At 42.2% G+C, this 23,492-nt stretch overlaps 1 long non-coding RNA gene and 1 pseudogene across 3 annotated transcripts; both read left to right on the top strand.

Annotated features, from left to right (window-relative positions):
* The first annotated feature begins 3,294 nt into the window (after positions 1–3,294).
* On the top strand, positions 3,295–11,254 carry LOC132691206 (uncharacterized; annotated as a pseudogene). The gene is made up of 2 exons (XR_014136178.1): positions 3,295–4,182; positions 8,057–11,254. The product of XR_014136178.1 is annotated as an uncharacterized LOC132691206 (transcript).
* A 385-nt stretch (positions 11,255–11,639) lies between these two features.
* Positions 11,640–22,739, top strand: LOC144614610 (uncharacterized). Of its 2 annotated transcripts, XR_013552484.2 has the most exons (4): positions 11,640–13,401; positions 16,375–16,537; positions 18,752–18,843; positions 22,463–22,739. It is a non-coding gene; the product is annotated as an uncharacterized LOC144614610 (long non-coding RNA). The 2 variants fall into 2 exon arrangements; XR_013552483.2 differs by having other exon boundaries at positions 11,640–16,537.
* The last annotated feature ends 753 nt before the right edge of the window (positions 22,740–23,492 follow it).

The following is a 23,492-nucleotide window of genomic DNA, read 5'->3' as shown; positions in this document are numbered from 1 at the left end:
ATACAGTAGTGACCAAAAGTAGAAAAAGCCCCTAGTTTCCTGGAGAGAGCACTGAGGTTGCTAGATTATCCTTAAGTGGTATGTTTACACACCAGCTAATCTAATAAGAGGATGTAAATATCCACACTAGGTGAAATAGTCTTGGTTGTTTGCTGTAAGAGGATACTGTAGCCTGGATGGCTTATAAAAAAAAAATTATTAAAATGCAAAGTTTCTACATAACGAATGTTTCAAAACTTTCTGAGAAGTCTTGAATAAAAAATGAAGAAAACATTATTTCTGTTGTGGAAGCTGCAAAGTCGAAGATGAAGGCACTGACAGATTTGCTGCTTAAAGGTCTGCTTCCTGGCTCACAGGAGGCAGTCATCTCACTGTCCTCACATAAGGGAAGGGGAAGGGCGTTCCTGGGAGGTCTTACAGGGGCACTGATCTGATTCATGAGTGTTACATCCTTATGACCTAATCACCTCAAGGGCCCACTTCTTTATTTTTTTTAATGTTTATTCATTTTTGAGAGAGAAAGACAGAGTTATGAGCAGGGGAGGGGCAGAGAGAGAGGGTGTCACAGAACTCGAAGCAGGCTCCAGGCTCTAAACTCTCAGCACAGAGCCTGACGCGGGGCCCAAACTCACGAACCGTGAGATCATGACCTGAGTTGAAGTCGAACACTTAACCAACTGAGCCACCCAGGCATCCCATCAAGTGGCCACTTCTTAATACCATCATAGTTGGGATTAGGCTTCAATGTATGAATTTTGGCGGGGGGGGGGGGGGGGGACACAAGTAGTCCATAGAAGATAGAGAGTATGGTGGTCCCCTCTTATATGCTGAGGATACATTCTAAGACCCCCAGTGGATGCCTGAAGCTAGAATAGTACTCAACCCTATACATAGTATGTTCTTTTTTTTTTTTTTAATTTTTTTAAATGTTTATTTTTGGGAGAGAGAGAGACACAGAGCGTGAGTGGAGAGGGGCAGAGAGAGAGAGGGAGACAGAATCAGAAGCAGGCTCCAGGCTCTGGACTGTCAGCACAGATTCTGACGCAGGGCTCGAACTCACAAACTGCGAGATCATGACCTGACCTGAAGTCGGACAATTAACTGACTGAGCCACCCAGGAGCCCCAATTTATTTTTTATTTTTTTAAAAAATGTTTATTTTTGAGAGCGTGAGTGCAAGCTGGGGAGGGGTAGAGAAATGAGGATAGAGGATCTGAAGCAGGCTCTGCACTGACTGCAGGGAGTCCAATGTGGGGCTTGAATTTATGAACCACAAGATCATGACCTGAGCCAAAGTCAGGTGCTCAACCAACTGGGCCACCCGGGTGCCCCCATAGTATGTTTTTTCTTATATGCAGACACCTGTGATAGTCTAATTTATGAATTACACACAGACATTAACATCAGTAATAGGACACTTATAACATACTGTATAAAAGTTACGTGAATGTGTTCTCTCAAAACATTTTATTGTCTTGTCCTCACCCTTCTTCCTGTGATGATGTGAGATGATAAAATGCCTACGAGATATAAAGTGACGTGTAGGAGTTGTGATGGTTTTAGCGTTAGGCTACTGTGGATGTTAGGAGGAGGATCATCTGCTTCTAGACCACATTTGACCTCAGGTGATTGAATGCCTTGAAAGCCGAACCATGGATAAGGGATGATCACTATAATTGGCCCAAGGGGTTATGAGAATTTCTTGTCCAAAGGGTATATTACTTCAAGGGAGGGCAAGGACTCTTAATGGACTTTAAAGCAGTTTAGGATGTAAGTAAGTTATTTTTTTCATGTCCATGTCTTATCTCCCAAATAGGTTAAAAATTCCTTGGTAATTTTTTTTGCTGTTTAAATTGTAAAGTTTTAAAAACAAAAAAATCAGTTCCTCAATTGCACTAAACCAAATTTCAAGTACTCAGCAGCAGTATGTAACTAGTGGCTACCTCACTGGATAGCTACCTATATGGCTAACTATATATAGCTAACTATATGGCTAAAAAGCACAGACTGAGAGAAATCTATTAATAATTCCCAGAAAGTTATCTTGGGGAGTATTGGTTTACATGGTTTTATATTCCAAGCACAGAAAACTTAAGACAAATATGTTGATTTGGAAAGTGAGTGAATTAGCCAATGGACTAGTCGGAATGTTTTGTCATCAAAAGAAGGAATGAGTCCTTCAGAGGCAATTCTAAATAATACAGATGTCTCCTTCCAAACTGAGTGTGATTGGCAACTCAATAACCGAATATAAACCAGGCAGAGCAGAAAAGAAAATGGATCCTCCGAAGACATATCATAAACAGGAGGACAAGAACCTCAGTCTGGAAGAATAGAGAATATAGGAGATGGGAGGTGAGATCCCTCGGGGATGTCACGGAGAAGAACCTTTGTTATTTACCTACAGAACTATCACCCTTGAGAGTTGCCACCATATCAAAGATTCCAGCTCCACTGTTCACTGCTGAACTGAGACATGTGCTTTCTCTTCATTATTTACTCTCCCTCTTCTGGGATTGGCCTCTCCTTATCAAGTAACCATCATATAGTTATTCACCTATCCAAGTTATAAACAGTGAGTTCTCTCTGGAAGGAGAGATTTCCCATCCCGTGTCTGTCTCAGAATTCAATATGAAATACTGGGATATTGGTATTCATTCCTTCAGGTATATTTTAAAGCACCAACACAACGCAGGGCACTGTTCTGTACAATGAGGATACATTAGTGAATAAAATAGGCAAAGGAACTGCCTTTATGGAGGCAGAGTAAGTGGATTATGTAATGTAAGAAAGCGTTAAGTCCTAGTAATACTAGGCCTAGTAATACTGATTTAATTACTAGGCCTAGTAATACTGATTTGTATTAATGAATAGGTAGTTATAGGCAAGGCTCTATTCCCTCCTCCTTACCCCTCCATGGGCTTTTCTGGATATAATTTGAGCTAAGACAAATCTACGGAGGGGAGTCACCCATCAGTATTTGTAACCACATAACATTTAATAATGGTTTCTATGGATTGTCTCTGACAAGCCTCCCGCGTCTGATAGCTGAGAAACAACGCAAACTCTTGAGTCCCATCCCAACACCTCCCAAACCCAGAGCCTCTGGGGGCTGGAGTCCAGGACTCCGCATTTTTAACACCGGCCTGACATACCCTTAATTTTGGCGCTCTCTGTCCTAAATCCTGGGTTACTAACCACCCCCACCCTCACATGATTGGATGGATTCAGGCTGTGCCTTTCTCATTGGCATCGGACCTTTGTTGGCCCGCTTTTGGTGGCCTTTCTCCCAGGCCCCAATCGCAGTCCCAATTTAGGTTCGTCCATCCGCTCTTTCCCTCTGGTGGGTGATGACCAGCCTCACGCTGTACCAGTTTCTGGAAATCTTGTGTTCTTAAAAACCACTTTCTGCAAGCAATCTTCCGCCATAACTTTTGCGTGGGTGTCCGTTTACCGGACGTATTACTTTTTCTTACCAGATGTTAGTTCATTCTCTGCTGCGCTATCGACACCTAAACTCCTACTAGTTCGTTTGGAAACTTTTTTTTTTTTTTTTTTTTTTTTAACACAAAGTGGATAATATACGCCCCGTCATGTAAGTTCCTGACAAGCCCGTCCAACACAATGTAGCCCGCACCACGTCTGCCTCGCGAAGCTCCAGACTTTGAAAATTTATCAATCTTCCGCGAAAGTCGACGTTGAGGCTAAGAGATAACTTCAGAAGCTTCTCATCTCGGCCACTCCCGCTTCTGGCCGCAAATCCACCCTTTTGCTTTGAGTACGTCGGACGCCCCAATATGGCCGCCCGCACGGCCACGGAGAGCGGACGCGGACACAATGCCTCATGGGAAATACCGGAAATTCGTCGTTCGCGGATCTCTGAGGGCCTCCAGTGTTCGTCGGCCGCCGTACTCCGAGGGGTTGCCGGGCGATCCGCGTTCGGGTTCTCCCCACGGATCTGACGGCAACTAGGTCAGTGTGTGGTTTTGTCCTTGGAAGGTTGTTTTATTATTGTTGTTGTTGCTGCTGCTGCTGTTGCTGTTGTTATTATTATTCACGGTGGGCGTTTTGCTTCTCACAGGGTGACGTGTGGACCTGCTGTAGCGTGGATCCGTGAAATCACTGCCGGGGTGGATCGGGGAGGGTAGAAAGCGCCGAGGTGGAGGTGTTTAAGGAGAACCAGGTGGGCCTCTGATTTGAGGTATTTGAGGGGAACCAGGCAGGTGTGTCTGTGGTTGGGGTACTTTTGGGGCCATTAAGACCGTTAAGGGTCTGTAGAGATCGCGACCGTGTCCGCGCTGTAGAGCGTATGGAGTCCTGCAGCAGGCGGGGCCCATCATTTACGATGATCGAAGTGTCTGGTTCCGGGGTGGTATTTAATTTGGGGCTCAGTGATGTTGGGGCTCCGGTGGGTGCTCATGACATCGGGGTGTCTCGCCCGGTTTTCGGATTAATAAGGGCGTGTGAGATCGGTGTCTGGTACAGAGACATTTGTCAGGGCTGCAGCTTGGCACGCCAAGGACCCGGGGCTGGAGTTTGGGTTGAAGTTCTTAGCCGGGCTGCTGGGACAGAAGACTGCAGAGCGCAGGAGGGTAGTTCCAAACCCTCTGTGGTTTGTTTTGTTTTGTTTTGTTTTGTTGTAAAGCCTTTTGTCCAGGGGTTGACTTATTGCAGACCGAGGGGCTAAATCGCCACCGCCGTCTGTTAGTCGTCGTCTGTGGCTGTTTTCCCGGGGCAGAGGAAGAATGGAGTCCTTGCGACAGAGATCTTAAGTTGTAAATGTGTAGTATCTATCCGTTTGCAGAAAAATGTTTGCCAGCGCCCGCACTCACCTCTTAGTACACAGCAGCGGGCAACGCTGTTGCTTACTTGCCTGCCCTACGTCCACACTTTGTTCTTTGCCAACAGAATGCCCGTTTTGCTTAGGATCCACCCCTCTTGCAGGGTGATCCGCATGTCGGTTTATTACTAAGTACCGGTTGGTGTTACTCAGCCGTGGTGGTCCCAGTTCCGATTGCTAATGACTGAATTTCTGTGAAATGAGCTTCGTATGTGGTGCGGTTGCAGCCAGCTATCTGTGAAAATCTGCTTACTGGTTTCTGGGGGAGCATTTTCTCTTTTATGTTAGTAATTCTTTGAATCTCTTTTTCTGTGTCCATGATGATGTTGTCTGAATATAACTTTTTTTTTTTTTTTAATGTTTACGTATTTTTGAGAGAGAAAATGCGAGCGGGGGAAGGGCAGAGAGAGAGGGGTCAAAGGATCCAAAGGGGGCTCTGTGCTGACAGCAGAGAGCCCCATGCGGGGCTTGAACTCACCCACTGTGAGATCATGACCTGAGCTGAAGTCCATGAAATCTATGCTTCACTCACTGAGCCACCCAGGCGCCCAGATTGTCTGAGTATAACCTTAATTTTTCATTCCAGTTTCTAATGTTTATAATTTATTCTTAATGCTCTGGTTCTCCTCTGCAATATAGAGTTCAAAAGTGGGGTGGTAGTGGACATCTTTGTCTTATTGCCTATCATTAAAATTCACCTGCTATATTGTCTGGAGTTAACATGTTTTAAGAACATTAATCCAAGACTTTAAATTTAGCGGCATAAAAATATTCATAGTATTCTTTCAGACAAAAAAAAAAAAAAAAAAGCCCTTTATCTTATTTGAGTCATACCTGTCACTAATTCCTTATATTCTTTGTTTACACTTTCTCCTTTGACTGGATAGGTATTTGTAGTGAGGCAAATACGTATTATTGGCCTTTTAACATAACAGTCTTTTAGTATATTTCAGCTCTTCCCTTTCTTTGTTAATTTAAAAGATCTATAAGTTAATCAGTATAAAAGAAGTATACATATATAAACAGTCACTACCCAGGTTAAGAAACAACATTGTCAGCACCCCAGTGCTGTTTGTGAACCTCTTCCCAATTATATCCCGTCCTCACACCCAAAGGTAATTACCACCTTGCTAGTGTAGCAAACACTTTCATGCTTTTCTTTATAATTTTATGATATAATTAACCATTCCTAATCATTACCACTGCGTATGAACATAATCATACATCATGCATTTTTGAAAAGTTTATTTAAGAGAGGGAGTGTGAGTGGGTTAGGAGCAGAGAGAGAGAATCCCAAGTAGGCCCTGCACTGTCAGTGCAGACCCCAACGCAGGGCTCCATCTCATAACTGTGAGATCATGACCTGAGCCAAAATCAAGAGCTGGTCACTTAATCCACTGAGCCACCTACATCATGCATTTTCTTAATTATTTTTTTTAATGTTTTATTTATTTTTTTGAGAGAGAGAGAGAGAGGGAGGGAGAGAGGAGAGAGAGTGCAAGCAGGGAAGGGGCAGAGAGAGAGAGGGAGACACAAAATTGGAAGCAGGCTCCAGGCTCCCAGCTGTCAGCACAGAGCCCGATGCGGGCTTGAACCCACGAACCATGAGATCATGACCTGAGCTGAAGTCAAGTGCATGTAGGGGAGAGGGGCAGAGGGAGAGAATTCCAAGCAGGCACCAGGCTCAGCATGGAGTCCTCACGGAGCTCGATCCAATGACCCTGCAATCATGACCTGAGTCAAAACCGAAAGTTGGACACTCAACTGACTGAGCCACCCAGGCACTCCTCAGCTGTTCACAAAGTTTAACTAAAAAGATATTTTAATATCCTGCATTCTCCATTCAAGCCTAAGCCAGATCATGCCTCATGCCTACTTTATCTTAATTCCATTGTGTATTTACTAATTCTGATCTTCCTTTTGGTTATTGTCGATGTTACCATTGCATTCGCTTCCTGAAAGCTTCCATTTTCTTCCCATTATATCCTGATGACATTCAGTCCCAGTTAACCATACTACTTGTCAGACATGAAATTCTTCTCTGTGTCCCTGTGATAATAGTTATTTCTTGCTCACGCAGAGATTTCTATTTTTTTCCCTAAACTCCCCAGTGTTTTCCACACACGATTGCTTACTTGATTCATTTTTTTAAATGAATTTTTTCTTGATAGCCTAGTGTAACAGCAGTGAGAAAAAGCATAAAAACAGAAAAAGAGCTTTCATTCTAAGATGACAAAATATAAACCTGATCCAATAAGAAGATATATTGTATGTCTAGACGGTGAAAAGTGCTGCAATGAAATGGTATTTGGAATATGATGATGGTAGTAACGGAAGAGGAGGTGCTGGGACTGGGGCTTCTCTTTTAGGAAAGGGGACATCTCTCTGAGGTGTCGGTTACATGTGCTTGGAGCTCTCTGCTGCGTCATATTGTTGCTCCCCAAGGGCAACCACGACATGACAATGAATCCTCCAGGGAGGCCCGTCTTCCAAGTGTAACCTGATTTCCTGCGCTTCTCTCCATCTCCAGTGATCCTTCCCACTCATTCTCACAACCTGCAGCTGTCCTCCTTGTGTCTTTCTTTGCCCTTTAAGTGGTTTTACCAAACTGTAGTGTAGGCTTCCTGAACATGAGGACTCATGTGTGTCCCCACCATGAGCACCATGCCCAGTTCACAGTAGTCATCAGTAAGGATTTGTGAAGTGAAGGAGTCTCTTGCCAGTTTGGATGAGGCAGCCCTCCAACCTGTAGTCTGCTGCTCACGGTAAATTGTGTGTATTGCACAGGCTGCATGTTCTGCAATATTTGGAAAGTTGCCAAATTTGTGTTTATTCATTATTACTGTTATTTTCTAATATATAAGGAACATTAAACACAGAGTTTTATTTATACTCATATAATAAGTTCATCATGAAGTCACCTCAAATGAAGCTATTTAAAAAATACTTTTATTCTAGGGGTGCCTGAGTGGCTTCGTCAGTTAAGCATCTGACTTCAGCTCAGGCCATGATATTACGGTTTGTGGGTTTGAGCCCCACGTCAGGCTCTGTGCTGAAAGTTCAGAGCCTGGGGCCTGCTTTAGATTCTGTGTCTCCCTCACTCTCTGTCCTTTCCCTGCTCACACTCTTTCTCTCTCTCAAAAATAAAAATAAACATTTAAAAAATACTTTTATTTTAGTCAATATGGTGGAAGAATTAATTTTTTTTATTTTCTAGAAATCTGGAAACTTGATGGTCATCTGCCAGAGCACTTACAAAATGAATTCATGGAAAATAGCCTAGAACAATGACACAAACATAGCACATTTGAAAATTCTCTTCTTCGGAGCAAAACTCATTTGGTGTTAAGGCAAAAACATGATATGTTTGACTTACATGGAAAAAGTATGAAATCAAATTTAACTACTTAACCAGAGCAGAACCACTGCAGAGCATACTGTAGATGGGAAATCCTTTCTTCACGTTAATCATGAACAATTTCAGAATGAAATTAAATCCCCTGAAAGCAAAACACTCATCGGCACTAAGTGCCAAATCATCAAGCATCGGAAAATTAAAAAAACAAAGAAACCTCACGTATGAAGTAAATATGGGAAATGCTTCATTCAGAAGTCCTGGTTCACTGGTCACCAGAATCTTCATGCAGGAGGGTAACCCCACAAATGCAGTCTTTGCAGGAAAACATTCTCCAGAAAGTTCATGCTCACTGAACACCAGAGAACGCATAAACAGGAGAAAAACCTTATGAATGCACTGTTTGTGGCAAAGCCTTCCTCAAGAAATCATGGCTCAGTGTACATCAGAAAACACACGAGAGAGACTTTTTATGTGCAGTGAATGTGGAAAAGGCTTCATCGAGAAGGGAAATCTCATGGTACAGCTGCGGATTCATGCAGGAGAAACCTTATATATGCAATGAGTGTGGGAAAGTCTTCAGCCAAAAGATGTGCCTGGAGCCTGCTTTGGATTCTAGCACATCAGAGATTTCGCACAGGAAAGACTCCCTTTGTGGACAGTGAATGTGGAGAATCCTGTTCCCAGAAGACAGGTCTCATTAAACATCAAAGAACTCACACAGGAGAGAAACCCTTTAAATGTAGTGAATGTGGGAAAGCCTTACCCGGTTCATTATACATCAGAGAACTCATACAGGAGAGAAACCATATAGTTGCATTGAATGTGGGAGATCTTTTTGAGGGAAGTCAGTCCTCACTAAACATCAGAAAATTGATTTAGTCAAGGTAGAAAATCCTCCCTCAGTCACAGGTCCTCACAGACCAGTGTTGTCCTGCAAGAGAAAAACCTTTTTAACGTGGTGACTGTGCAGGTGCCTTCTGTGGCTTGTCAGACGCCATTAAACATCAGTAGACTTCTAGCAAATAGGAATGTGGTCATAGTGGGACAGCCTGCAGCCAGGCAGGTATTTGTTAAATACTTCATTTGTACTGGGTCCTGTTCTAGGAGCTGAATATACAGTGGTGGCCAAAACAGAAAAAGCCCCTGGTCTCCGGGAGAGAGCACTGAGGTAACCTGGATCATCTTTAACTTTTTTTTTCAAGTAATTTCTCTGTTCACCATAGGGCTGGGGAACTCATATCCCAGAGATTAAGAATCACATGTTCTGGGGCGCCTGGGTGGCTCAGTTGGTTAAGCATCCAACTTTGGCTCAGGTCATGATCTCACGGTCTGTGAGTTCGAGCCCCGCGTCAGGCTCTGTGCTGACAGCAGGCTCTGTGGAGCCTGCTTCAGATTCTGTGTCTCCCTCTCTTTCTGCCCCTCCCTTGCTCATGCTCTGCCTCTCTCTGTCTCAAAAATAAATAAAAACATTAAAAAAAATTAAAAAAAATCACATGTTCTACAGGCTGAGCCAGCCAGGTGCCCCATGGATTATCTTTATGTGGTACCTTTACACACCAGCTAATCTAGTGAAAGGACATAAATATCTATATTAAGTGAAATAGACATGGACTAATTGGTTCAAGGAGCATATTTTGGAAGATGGAGGAAAGACTAATGATTAAGATTATAGTGCACAAGTTACTTAAAAATATTTTTTTTAATGTTTATTTTTGAGAGAGAGAGTGTGTGTGAGTGAGGGAGGGGCAGAGACAGAGGGAGACACAGAATCCAAAGCAGGCTCCAGGCTCTGAGCTATCAGCACAGAGCCCAATGCGGGGCTGGAACTCACAAACCATGAGATCATGACCTGAGCCAAAGTTGGACGCTTAACCAACTGAGCCACCCAGGTGCCCCCATAAATAAATTTATTAATAAAATTAATAATAATTTTATTTTTTAAATGTGTATCTTTTTTTGAAAAAATGCTTATTTCTTATTTCCTTAAGGAGATTATAAATTCCCTAATTTTAGTGGCTTTACGTAAATTTTAATGTTTAAAAAATTCTGAACCAGGAAGATGAAAAATCATTGCCTCAGTAACACTGACCGCATTTGAAGTGCTCAACAGTCGTATGTGAATAGTGGCTAGAGGACTGGACAGTACTGGCACTGAGCAAAAACATGAGACAATGAGAGAATCTGTCATCATTTCCATCACACCAGAAGATTATACTGGAGTGTTGGTTTCCATGATTTTATATTTCTAGCACAAAGAAAAAAACCCTAATTATATATAGATTTGTAAAGTGAGTGCACATATTAATGGGCCAAAGTATATTTTGTCACTGAAGGGAAATATGGTTCTAAAGAACAGACTTGTTACCCCAGAGTGTTTTCATTGTGACATGAGAGACTTAATAACTGTTTATAAAGGGACAAAGCAGAAAAAGTGGTAATAATAAAAGTACTCTTATTCCTTCTGAAGAAGGACTCCTCCTTCCCCTCATTTTTTGGTTTCTTCATCCTTCATCATCTTCAATTATCATTTCTTCAGTGCGGCTTTCCCTCAGTTGGCCAGGTTCCCCAGTCTCTCTGTATAAGCCCTTTAGAGACTTGCAGTTTCATGTATTTTTTGGTGGTGACTGTGAAGATAATACACAGGTTATGTTTTGGGTTGATCCCTGATGTTGTCATATCAACCTCCAGTGATCTACAATCCAGGTAACTCTCACACTTCCATTCTTGATTTATTGCGTAATAGTGATGCTGGATGAGAAAGAGAATAAGAGAAGGTCAGTCTGGAGGGGAAAAGGACTTCCATTTTAGAGCTTCCTAGTTTGAGGGGCTGTGGCCATGCATGAGACAGTTTATTTGATACTGTTAATCTCTTGATTAGAATTTAGTGGATACATACTCAGTGAAGAGTCTCTTGATCTCAAGTCCAAACCCTTAATATACTCAGAATTATGTTTTACTTAATCCATTCAAAGTTTTGAAATGCCTATGTTTATGAACTTTTGCCATAAGAAGATCATATAAATACTGTGTGGAGATCACTATGCCATGCTTTCAAGAAGTCACTAAAAAAATACTGATAGTTTTATAAATGCCTTTTTTTTTAAAGTTTATTTATTTTTAAGAGAGACTCAGAGAGAGTGAGCAGGGGAGGGGCAGAGAGAGAGAGAGGGAGGGAGAGTGTCAAGCAGGCTCTGCACTGTCAACACGGAGCCTGATGTGGGGCTTGAACTCACAGACCATGAGATCATGACCTGAGCTGAAGCCAAGAGTCAGACGCTTAACCGACTGACCCACCAAGACATCCCTGTAATTGGCTCTTGTAACGGCTATAGACCTGACTTCTGGTGAAGGGATGTGTTTAATTCACCAAACTGCCTGCTGATGTACAGTCAGGTTATGCCTCCTTTTTTTTTTTTTTTTTTTTTAAGAGGGGTGGGGGAGAGTGGCAGAAAATGGGGAGGGAGGCTCCCTCCTACTTACTAGAAGTAGCCTCCAATCCAGCCCCCTAGACAGGCCCCCGAGGGCATCCATTTTTGCAGCTGCCTCCCTCCAGTAGGTCTCTGACCTGCCTAATCCAGGCCCGCGTTACTGATTCTCACACGTTACGGATTCTCACCCGCGCTGGGCCCCGTTGTCAAGTTTTGGCAGAACTCGGAGGCTGAGCCTCTGTTATTTGGTCCGCTGCCTGGCCTCTGCCTTTCCTACGTCTTGGCTTCTGCAAAGCTCGAAGGCCATGCGAAGGCCTCCAGCCCGCAGCTGCCAGGGTCTTCCCCGCCAGCTGCACTTCCTGACCGTGGGAGTGCTCCTGCCTAGTCCTCACGGACACCGCCATCTTCCCGAAAGGCTCGGTAGAAAACCGCAGGGCCAGTGCCGGCCTCTGAGGCATTCATCACAGCGCTGGTAGCCAACAAGACGGCAGGAAAAGGCAAGGTGACACCCCTAAAGCGATTTCAATTTCTTTTGGCGGCCCTCCTGCTGGCCGCTTGGACCCAGATCGCCAAGGTGGGGGTGGCCACTTCTGTGTTGAGCATCTGGGGGCGGAACTCGACTTCCAGAAACGTCGTGAAGGTTCCAGCTCCACCTGAAGCGTCCCTAACCACTATGGAGGTGGGGGAGCTTGAGAATGGGGGTCATTTCGGAAGGGGGTCCAGCCTGTGGTAGATGCGGTGGAGTGTAGAGAAGTTCAGCGTCAAGTGGGTAGGGCTCTGCACGTGTCTCTGGAGTGAAGTGCCTGTGAGGCCAGTAAAGGGCCCTTCTGGGGATTTCTTTTGCTTCGCTGGAGAATCTGGCCTTTAGTAGTAGACCCAGAATGTATTATGCTAAGTGAAATAAGTGAATCAGAGAAAGACAAATACCATATGATTTCACTCATATGTGGAATGTAAGAAATAAAACATGATCGTATGGGAAGGGGGGGAGAGAAGAGAGGAAAACAAACCACAAGACTCTTAAAAATTTTTTTTTTAATGTTTATTTATTTTTGAGAGAGAGAAAGAGACAGAGGGTGAACAGTGGAGAGGCAGAGAGAGAGAGAGAGGTAGACACAGAATCAGAAGCAGGCTCCAGGCTGTCAGCACAGAGCCCAGTGCAGGGCTCGAACTCCCAAACTGTGAGATCATGACCTGAGCTGAAGTGCGACGCTCAACCAACGGAGCCACCCAAGCGCCCCCACAAGACTCTTAATGATAGAGAACAAACTGAGGGTTGATTGAAGGAGGTGGGTGGGAGATGGGCTAGATGGGTGATGGGTGTTAAGGAGGGCACTTTTGATGAGCTCTAGGTGTTGTATGTAAGTGATGAGTTGCTGAATTCTACTCATGAAACCAATATTGCACTGTATGATAACTAAAATAAATTAAAAAAAAAAAAGATAAAACTAAAAAAAAAATGGCAGAGGGTCTGTTAGTGTTGGTTGTCAGTGTGAGTGATTCTGTTTGTGGGGCTCAGCGACCAAGAACTGGAGTGGTAGGTATGTATCAGTGAATGTGCTTTCTTGTCCAGGATCACACTCCAGTGTGGGGCTCAGACACAGGGAGGCCTGGGGTGAAGGGTTAGTGAACGGGTGTTTCTGGTTTGGATTTCGGACTTAACTTGGAGTCAGTTTTTGTTTTTGTTTTGGGAGGAAGCCATTTTATGTCTGGAGACATATGTACAGAAGAGGCAAGAGGCTGGAGCCTTGGAGACCCTGCATCCCTGGAGAGGAGGTAGGTTAAGGTTGAGGCTTAATGTTGACTACTAGGAATAGACTTGATGATACATTCCTCCAGCTGATCCAAATCCATTTCACTCCTTCAAGCCCATATATTGCTCAAGGTACTCATGAAAGTCTTTCGTCTTGCAGCATTAACAATCTTGTCCTTATCTTCCTAACAAACAGTAATGAGGTAAGATCTAGTGAGGTGTTATAAGAGATGTGTTTTGTCCTTCTTGTCTCTGAGTTTACCCTACATTTTTTTCTTGGAGGTTTCCTTTCAGGTTTGTTCTATACACGTAAAAACATCTCTGTTAATTAGCCTGAGCTCTGATGTCCACTGAAAACCACAGCATGTTTAATCTCTGTGCTACCTTCACATGTGGAATGATCTGTATAACATAGATACCACTTAATTTCTAATTATAAACATATTTCCATAGTTTAAAATAGTTATATAATAGTGTCACATCAGGTGGGTGAACCAATGGCAAGTTTACTAGAGTCATATTAAATGTATACATTACTTTAAATAGGCTTGACTTATATATTTATACTTTTTTTATAATATGATTCTCTGCTTATCCAGATTCTCCTACCCATCACCTCTACATTGTGTTGTGTCTTTTTTCATGTGTGTCTCAGAAATTTTGGGTTATTCTTTTTCCTAGGTGTCGCGACCGGCGCGACAAACACCGAGGTGTCAGGGTCCTGAGGGTAGGGGAATGCAAGAAAAAAAGAGAAGAAAGTTTGGGAACAGGGCTGATGGCCCAAGTGACGGCTTTATTGTTGCTGTACACAATCTTTTATAATATAAGACTCTTATGGATCAGGTCATTCTAAGAATAAACAGGTTTCACATGATCACTGCCAGCCAAAACATTTAGTTCTGTGTACCTTGTGAACTTTCTGAACGGGTCACAAGACCTTGTTGATAGATTGCTAGCAAAACACAGTTCCCATGTTTGTTCCTATCTAACTCGGGGTAGAAAAAGGGAGGTAGCATTACTGCCAACACCTGCAGACCACAGGCTTCAGGAATTAACTTTCTCAGCCTTGACAAGGCTTTCGTATGCCCTTGAAAGTGGGGGAATGGGAGGGGGAACCACCGGGTTGGCTGAGTCAACAGGGAACGTTGCTCGACCCGGTCTCAGCCTGGCACCGGGGCCCGGCCCCCCGCACCTAGGTAGTTTATGCCTCGTTGCAGTTGTTAAGTAGTACCTTAAAAAAATTCCCTGCTTCTTGGGGCGCCTGGGTGGCTTAGTCGGTTAAGCATCCGACTTCAGCTCAGGTCATGATCTCACAGTTCGTGAGTTTGAGCCCCGCGTTGGGCTCTGTACTGACAGCTCAGAGCCTGGAGCCTGCTTCGGAGTTTGTGTCTCCCTCTCTGTCTCTCTGCCCCTCTCCTGCTCATACTCTCTCCCTCAAAGCAAATAAACATTAAAAATTAAAAAAAAATAGTCCCTGCTTCTCAATGTTGCACTGTAAAAGAGCAATTGACTTGCTCTTGGTATTATTGAAAGTGAAAGTTTCAGTGAATTCCTTTACATTATTTATTTATTTTTTATTTGAGAGTGAAAGAGGGCAAGCCAGGGAGAGTTGCAGAGAGAGAGAGAGAGAGAGAGAGAATGGGAATCTTAAGCAGACTCCACGGGCATGGAGCCTGACGTGGGGCTTGATCCCACTACCCTTGGATCATGACCTGAGCTGAAATCAAGAGTTGGACACTCAACTGACTAAGCTACCCAGGCTCCCCACATTTACATTTTTTTAAGTTGAGCAGTCTTATTATCTGCAAATAATTTTGGCTCAAGAATAAAGGGTGTGAACAAACCTGTTTCTTTTTTTTAATAGTGCTTTTCCCCTTATCCATGTGCCTTGAATAAATCTTTCCAAGGGATGTGAAATTAAGTGAACTAATGTACATAAAAGTAGATAGCATATACCAGGATATAAATTTCTCCATGTATTGCCTTAGCTGCTTCTGACTAGCTTTGATATTTAAAATTTCTATGTCATTCAGTGTATTAGTGTTCCATTGCTGTGTACCACAAACTTAGTGGTTTAAAACAATGCACATTTTCTCAGGGTTTCTAAATTTTTTTTTAATGTTTATTTTATTTTTGAGAGACAGAGAGACAGAGTGCAAGCCAGAAATGCTGACAGCTCAGAGCCTGGAGCCTGCTTCGGATTCTGTATCTCCCTCTCTCTCTGCCCCTCCCCTGCTGGTGCTTGATCTCACTTTCTCTCAAAAAAGAAAAAGATTTTATTTTTAAGTAATCTCTGCACCCAACGTGGGGTTGCACTTACAATCCTGAGATCAAACATTTGATGCTCTACCCACTGTGCCAGCCAGGCGCCCCTAAAGTATTGAGATTTTATGTTAGGGGACACCTATATGAGTTTTCTATTGGTTCTGTAATAAATTAACATAACCTTAGTGGCTTGAACGATGCAAGTTTATTACCCTACAGTTCTATGGATTATAAGTTCAACATGGATTTTCCTCTGCTCAAGTTAAGGATTTTCCTGTCAGTAGGAGTACTTTCTTCTCTGTAGGCTCTAAGGGAGAATCTGTTTCGTTGCCTTTTCCAGCTTCCAGAGGCCGTCCCCGCTCCTTGCCTCCTGTCTCCCTTTCCTCTCATCTTCACAGCCACCAATGGTGTGTGGATTTCTTGTCACATCACATCTCTCTGGATTCTTCTGCTTTTCACTTATGGGGACCCTTGTGATGACATTTGGCCCACCCGAATAATCCAGGAAATCTCCCTATTTTGGGGTTATCTGACTAGCAACTGTCATTTCATCAGCATCCTGAATCCCCTTTTGCCATGTGATGTAGCATGTTCACAGGTTCCAGAGATTAGAAAGTGGATATCTTCCGGTGGGCACGATTCTGCCTACCACAGCACCTGTGGTACCACTGACAAGGTGTGTGGCTCAGGGGGATATACTGCTTAAAGTGAATTTGCTTTTGAGTCCTTAGAATCAAGTGAAGTCAGGAGCAGGGAGCATTATTTCTGGGGACGTCATTAACATGACCTGTGAAATCTGTGACCAGAATTCGAGTGACAATCTAGAAGAATAAAAGGACAAAGATCTCAGTTCTGGCCATTTTCTAAGAGCAGAAGGAAAGGACCAAGGTCCAAGTGAGTTTTACAGATTTCTTTATCCCTTCTTTCTTTCCTGTTGCATTTGTGGAGGCTTATACAGGTTGATTTGATTAGTGGGAAAAATACACATTGATAAAGGCCTGAATTTGTAGAAAACTAAACATTGACTATAATGTCAAAATCAAGGCAAACTTGGAATGGTGGAAGTGTAGGTCATAGAATCTGCTCAGAATTTCAAAAGTCAGAATATTAATTAAAAAAACAAACTAAGACCCTGAATTATTTATGTTAAACTACCCAGATTATCTCCAATATTTTTGGCAGCCATTTCCAGCAAGAGAAGCACTAAATGTTATGTGATTTGCAGTTTTGTACAGAGAAAGTAGATCCTTTACTCAGAGACAGAAATATTTCCTGGCATTGAAATGTCAATAAATTTCTCGATGGCCCTACAGTGGGTAGTGGCTTCAATAGCAGCTTTCTGGTGTAGGCATGAAGAGGCTTTCTGTGGTTGTTTTTCTATTTCCTGTGTGTGTGTGTGTGTGTGTGTGTGTCCACGCACGTGCATACACACACACACATATGCACGTTTGTGCTTTCTTATTGGGGTATAGCATACACATAATAAAGTGAATTTTTATACATTTGTACACCTGGCCAGCATAAAGCATTTACTGAACCGGTGGTTGTTCCTTCTAGAGTTCCTTTAATACCTTCTGTTATCCCATCCTTTTCAAGGTATGAAACCTAGATTTATCGAGATGAATTAAGGTTTAAATGGCCTCTCAAACCATTTTGCTGAATTGGATTTTGAGTATAGAACTACCAGTAGAGTTTGTTTTTTTATTTCTTTTTTTTTTAATTTTTTAAAAATGTTTTTATTTATTTTTGAGACACAGAGAGACAGAGCATGAGCAGGGGAGGGGCAGAGAGAGAGGGAGATACAGAATCCAAAGCAGGCTCCAGGCTCTGAGCTGTCAGCACAGAGCCCGACACAGGACTTGAAACCACAGACCGTGAGATCATGACCTGAGCCGAAGTCAGACGCTTAAGCGACTGAGCCATCCAGGCACCCCTTTTCTTTCTTTTTTAAAAGTGTATTTATTTATTTAGAGAGAGTGAGCAAGTGTGGAGGGGAGGTATAGAGAGAGGGACAGAGAGAGAGAATCCCAAGCAGGCTCCACACTGTCAGCACAGAGCCCAATGTGGGGCTCAAACCCATGAACTGTGAGATCACGACCTGGGCCGAAACCAAGACTTGGACACTTAACCGACTGAGCCACCTAGGTGCCCCTTTAATTTAGAAAACCTTCTGAATTATTGAGTAAATGGATGACTGAATTATAGTAGCAGGATGTCTATATAAGACTTCCCTCTCTTCCACAATATATAATGTAAATGCACATGTATAGATACAGCCTATACATAGAAATAATTAGATTTCCACAGATCTCTTCCAAACTGTCAAATAATCCCCTCAGATGAAAGAAGAACTTACTGCGAAGCACCTGGGTGACTCAGTCAGTTGAGCGTCTGAGTCTTGATTTCAGCTCAGGTCATGATCCCAGGGTCGTAGGATCGAGCCCTGCATTGGGCTCCATCGTGAGTGTTGAGGCAGCTTAAGATTCTCTCCTCTGCCCCTCTCCCCTGCTCATGTGTGCTCTTTCTCAAATAACATAACAAAACGTACCATCTAAAAAAAAAAAAAGAATTTACTGCTGCAGGATCATTGTTATTTGAAGATGTAGCTGTGCGATTCGCCCGGGAGGAGTGGGCAGCTCCTAGCAATGTGGCGGAAAGGACTGGTTCCCTGTGTCACTCAAGGTGTCCAACTGACACCTTGTCTTTCTCAATTGTGGACTGATTTTGGGGGGTATCTGAAGTGCTGAATAATGTAAGAGAGGTTGCGAAAGTTTTTCTGGAGGGCCAGGTAGTAAATACTGTAGGCCCTATGGGCTACTAACTGTCCTCTGTATCATATTCTCCTTTTTCCTTTATAACATTTAAAGTGTAGAAACTCTTCTTAGTTACAGTCATGGGCCTTAGTCTGCTGACCCCTACATAAGACTTGAACTTTGTAAGCGGTAGATTCTCAGTCTCCTAGATGGATGGGGGAGTGTGCTCCCCACTCTTCAGGATAAGCCCTAGTCCAAAGTGTACTTGCACAGTCTGTAAAAGGTATTATGTAACAATGTCTGCATATTTTGCCCAAATATATTTTTCCAAGTATTCTGTAATTTTTCCTAATAGGGTACCAAAATACCAGACCATGGAAATCTTCAAATTGAAGCTAGGAGATAAACCATAAATGGAAAAGGAAAACCATGCTTGGAGCTTTCCAGGTAAGTGAATGAGAAGCATCCAGGTAGAAGAGAAATAGAAGGAAATTCCTTGGTTCGTGAAGGCCTCACACCTTTGAAATACTGTGGAGGTGATTCATCTTCTAGTTTCTAAACTTTTGATGGTCTCTAAGGATATCTAAATGGAGTCTCTGGTTATTGCTTTCCTATGTTATTCATCGCTTATGCATTTAGAGGAAAATACTTCTGTGTTCCCACCTCTGGATTTGGTCCTGGTTTACTTCATCTAGGGTCTTGATTTGTTTTGCTTAGATTTTTTTTCGTACTGAGGATTCTCAAATCTTTCCCTTTTTCGTTACCAGCCATAGGGCCATTGTATGTTCCTTCCTCTTCTCTTGCGTTGGAAATCCAGTCTTCCATGCCTCTCTGCAAAGAGAATACTTCAGATTCATCGCTGTCTTCTGACTAGTGAACTATCCTGCTTCATTGGATAATACTGATTTCCCTTCCTGACCTTCAACCCACTTTGAGTGCTGTGTTTCCATAACAACCTGGTCTTTTGATGTTTATGTATTTAGTTCCTCATTCTGGATGGGCGAATATGATATAGAGCAAGTGTAGAAAATGTTAACTATAGAATCAGGGAGATGGGCATATGGCTGTTCAGAGTATAGTTCCTTCAACTTGTGTGTATGTTTGAAAATTTTTATAATGAAATGGTAAGGGAGGAGCTATAAATATTGTAATTTTCAGGATGAATTATAGCTCCCAAATGTACTGAAATAATGGAATTCACTTAAACAAAACAAAAAAAAACAAAACAAAGAAATTCACAATCTTAGGTTTCACCTGAAATCAAACCATAAAACTCATGGATACTTTGCTGATTTCCACATATATTTACTGGATCAGGTCTTTCTCTTGATTCAACTTCGTTGTTACTCTTGGTTTAGTTTCCCTAGTCTAAAAAATCCTAGTTATAACCCTGTTACCAACTATATGATATTTAAATCCCTCTCTGATCCAGAGACTCCAAGATACAATATTTTGCTTATATTTAGTTTTCTCAGGATGCCTGGGTGGCTCAGTCAGCTGAGCGTCCGACTTCCGGTCAGGATGTGATCTCACAGGTCTTGAGTTCGAGCCCTGCATTGGGCTGTGTGCTGACAGCTCAGAGCCTGGAGCCTGCTTCAGATTCTGTGTCTCCCTCTCTCTATGCCCCTCCCCCACTCGTGCCATGTCTCTCTCTGTCTCTCAAAAATAAATAAACATTTAAAAAAAATTAGTTTTCTCTCTATTCCTTGAATTCCAAGTTAGCTTCCTTTAAACCAGTCTCTACAAGTCGAAGATTAAGTGCCCCAGTTTCTTGATCTAGAATGAGGACCCCTTAATTGATGAATTCCAGATCTGTAACAACTAAGGTATAAATACAGAATTCAGGAAGAATCAGGAGTGTCACTGGCAAGAAGAGGGCTTGGGGAATGTAACAGGAGAAAGCCAGCTATTATAGTCTGTAGTTCCATTATTTAAGGGACTTGGAAGGAAAAAGTGACAGTTCAGCAGTGTTGTGCTAATGGATGCTTAGATGGTTTAGATGGTTCTCTGGCCTAATTTTATTTTTTAGTTATGTATGTATGTATTTAATATTTATTTGGAGAGAGAGAGAGAGCACAAGTGGGAAGGGGGAGAGAGAGAGGGAGACAGAATCCCAAGCAGGCTCCGCACTGCCAGCGCAGAGGCCAAAGTGGGCCTCAAACCCATGACCGTGAGATTGTGACTTGAGAAATCAAGAGTCTGAAGAGTCGGATGCCCCACCAACTTTTTGGTTTTAAAATTCACAGGATTTAAAAATTTTAAAAGATACATGGATAATCCTCTTCTCGTCCTTATATGAGAATAACCTCAGACAGAAAGTTAGAGCATTGACTACAGGAATCTTCCCCACATTGTAAGAGAAGGGCACTTTAGGGAAATTAACTTGGTAGCAGTATTACTGAATTAATAAGAGAGACAAGATTTGGGAGCAGGATGTCCACTGAAAGAAATTTTGCTTTCTGACCTGCCTCTTCCAGAATTTGTTCTAAGTAAATACCTATACCTTCTTGTTTCCCTGGTCATGAGTCACTTCTCTTTTGCTCCTGGAAGGGCCTCCCTCATTCTCTGGGCATTTCCTGTTTACAAAACCCTAAAAGTCAGAATGCGTAAAGGCCTGAGTCATCATTTTCCTGGTTTTTAACTCTCCCAGAGAGACCTCACCTAGTCATTTCTCTTTAGGTAATATTTCTATATAGATAACACCCAAATTGGTCTTCCAGCCAAAATCTTCCTCCACATTCCTATCTCCAATTGAGTCTGCACTTAGATATCCAATAACCATCTCAAAATGTTTGTGCCTCAAAATATAGACCTGGTTTTCCCCACATTCAAAACCTATCTTCCTGATGCTCCTCAACAGTACAGCCAGTACTTAGGCATTTAAGCCAAATGCCTAGGAAAACCCTGCGATTCCTCCCTTTTACTCACAGCCCACATTGAATTCAACATTGAATGTTGTCTTTTCTTTCTCCTAAATGTATCCTGAGTTCATCCACTTGACATCTCCACTGTTGTTGCTCTTGACCCAGCCACCATTATCTCTTGGCTGCCTTACTACATTAACTTCCTGTTTCCTCTTTCTCCCACACTCTGCCTTCTCCCATCAGTATCTGTGTAACAGTCAGGAATCCTTTGGAAATGTAAATCGGAACATGATGCCACCTGCTCAAAACTCCCAGTGGCTTGTCACTGGTAATAGCATCAGATTCTGATTCCTCCTGTCAGATCTACATGATCTAATTCCCATCTACCTTTTGAACATTAACTCTTCTTTCTCCCTGTATTGGGATTGTACTCAGGACCTACTGGCTACCTTTCTGTGTCTTGATCTGGCCCAAACCTCTGTCTCCAGGCCTTTGCACTGCCATTGTACTTGAACAAAACCTTCTGTAATTCTTTACATTCCTTATTCCTGGTTTCTTGGCTCAACTTTTATTTTCTCATTGCTGATTATCTATGTAAAGTTGATCAACTTCCATTCTTTTTCATATCCTTTGAACCACTTTTTGGTCTCTAGTTGTCTTATTTCTTTCCTTCCATTTTGTTCTCTTTTTGCCCACTGGAATGCAGAGAATGTTTCTCTTTAGTCTGTACCCCAGTGCTGTTTACAATACATGATACATAGTATACATTCAATAAATATTGGTAGAATGAATGGCTACGTCCCCTCATCATGTTAGATCAGATGTCTCTCCAGCTTACCTGATCTTGTGTTAATGAGATACATTTCTGCTTCATCCTCTGTGCCCATTTTACAAGGATCTATTCGAAGAGCACCAAAAAGTTTTACTAATTGGAAATTTTCTACCATTGATTCTGTATCAACTGTTTTTGGTTTGGTTTGGTTTGGTTTGGGTTTTTGTTTTTTTTTTTTTTTTTTTTTTTTTTTTTTGTACGTTATGATTTTACTTCATTGTGTTTCTCCTCTTGTCCAAGAAAGAAATTTACACTTAATGATTTCTTTCATGTGACAGTAGAATTGTCAGAGAGCTAGCCCAAACCATGGTATTTTAGAAGCAGTTATGTTCTGTAACATTATTGTGAAAGAATTCATTTTTTTCCCTAGAAGTTTGAGAAGTTGGTGATCATATGCAGTGGCCTTTGGAAATCCAAAACAAGCTAAAGAACATGGAAAGATGTACCCCAATGTTTATAGAAGCACTTTCAACAATAGCCAAATTATGGGAAAGAGCCTAAATGTCCATCAACTGATGAATGGATAAAGAATTTGTGGTTTATATACACAATGGAATACTACTTGGCAATGAGAAAGAATGAAATATAGCCTTTTGAGCAATGTGGATGGAACTGGAGAGTGTTATGCTAAGTGAAATAAGTCATACAGAGAAAGACAGGTACTATATGTTTTCACTCTTATGTGGATCCTGAGAAACTTAAGACCATGGGGGAGGGGAAGGAAAAAAAAATGTTAGAGAGGGAGGGAGCCAAAGCATAAGAGGCTCTTAAAAACTGAGAATAAACTGAGGGTTGATGGGGGGGGGGAGGGGAGGGTGGTCATGGGCATTGAGGAGGTCACCTGTTGGGAGGAGCACTGGGTATTGTATGGAAACCAATCTGACAATAAATTTCATATTAAAAAAAAACATGGAAAGAGGTCATGAACACAGTTCATCTGGAAATATGTTTAATCTGTAAAGAAATCTTGTTACTTTAAGGCAAAGTCATGGTAGTTTTGACATACTGAACTCTAATTCAAAGTTAGTTAACCAGAATAAAAGCTGTGCAGTGAAGAATACCGATAAGTTTAATAGATCAATCATTTCCTTGTATTAAGTATGAAAAATGTTACACTGGAATTAAATGCAGTCAATACAGAAACACCATCAGCACCAATTGACAATTCATTACACATCAAACTGGAAAAGGAAAAGAAAGAAACATTATGAATGTATTGAATGTGGTAAAACCTTTATGAGAAGGTCTCTGCTCACTGGACATCAGAGAACTCATACAGAACAAAAGCCCCATGGATGCAGTGTATGTGGGAAAAATTTCTCCGGAAGTTTTAGCTCACTGCGCATCAGAGAACTCATGCAGGAGAAACGGTGTAAACACCTTAAATGTGGTGAAGTATT

This window comes from Panthera onca, chromosome E2 (assembly GCF_046562875.1).
Source record: "Panthera onca isolate mPanOnc1 chromosome E2, mPanOnc1 haplotype 2, whole genome shotgun sequence".
NCBI classification, from domain to species: Eukaryota; Metazoa; Chordata; class Mammalia; order Carnivora; family Felidae; genus Panthera; species Panthera onca.
This window is presented reverse-complemented; position numbering and strand designations above follow the sequence as displayed.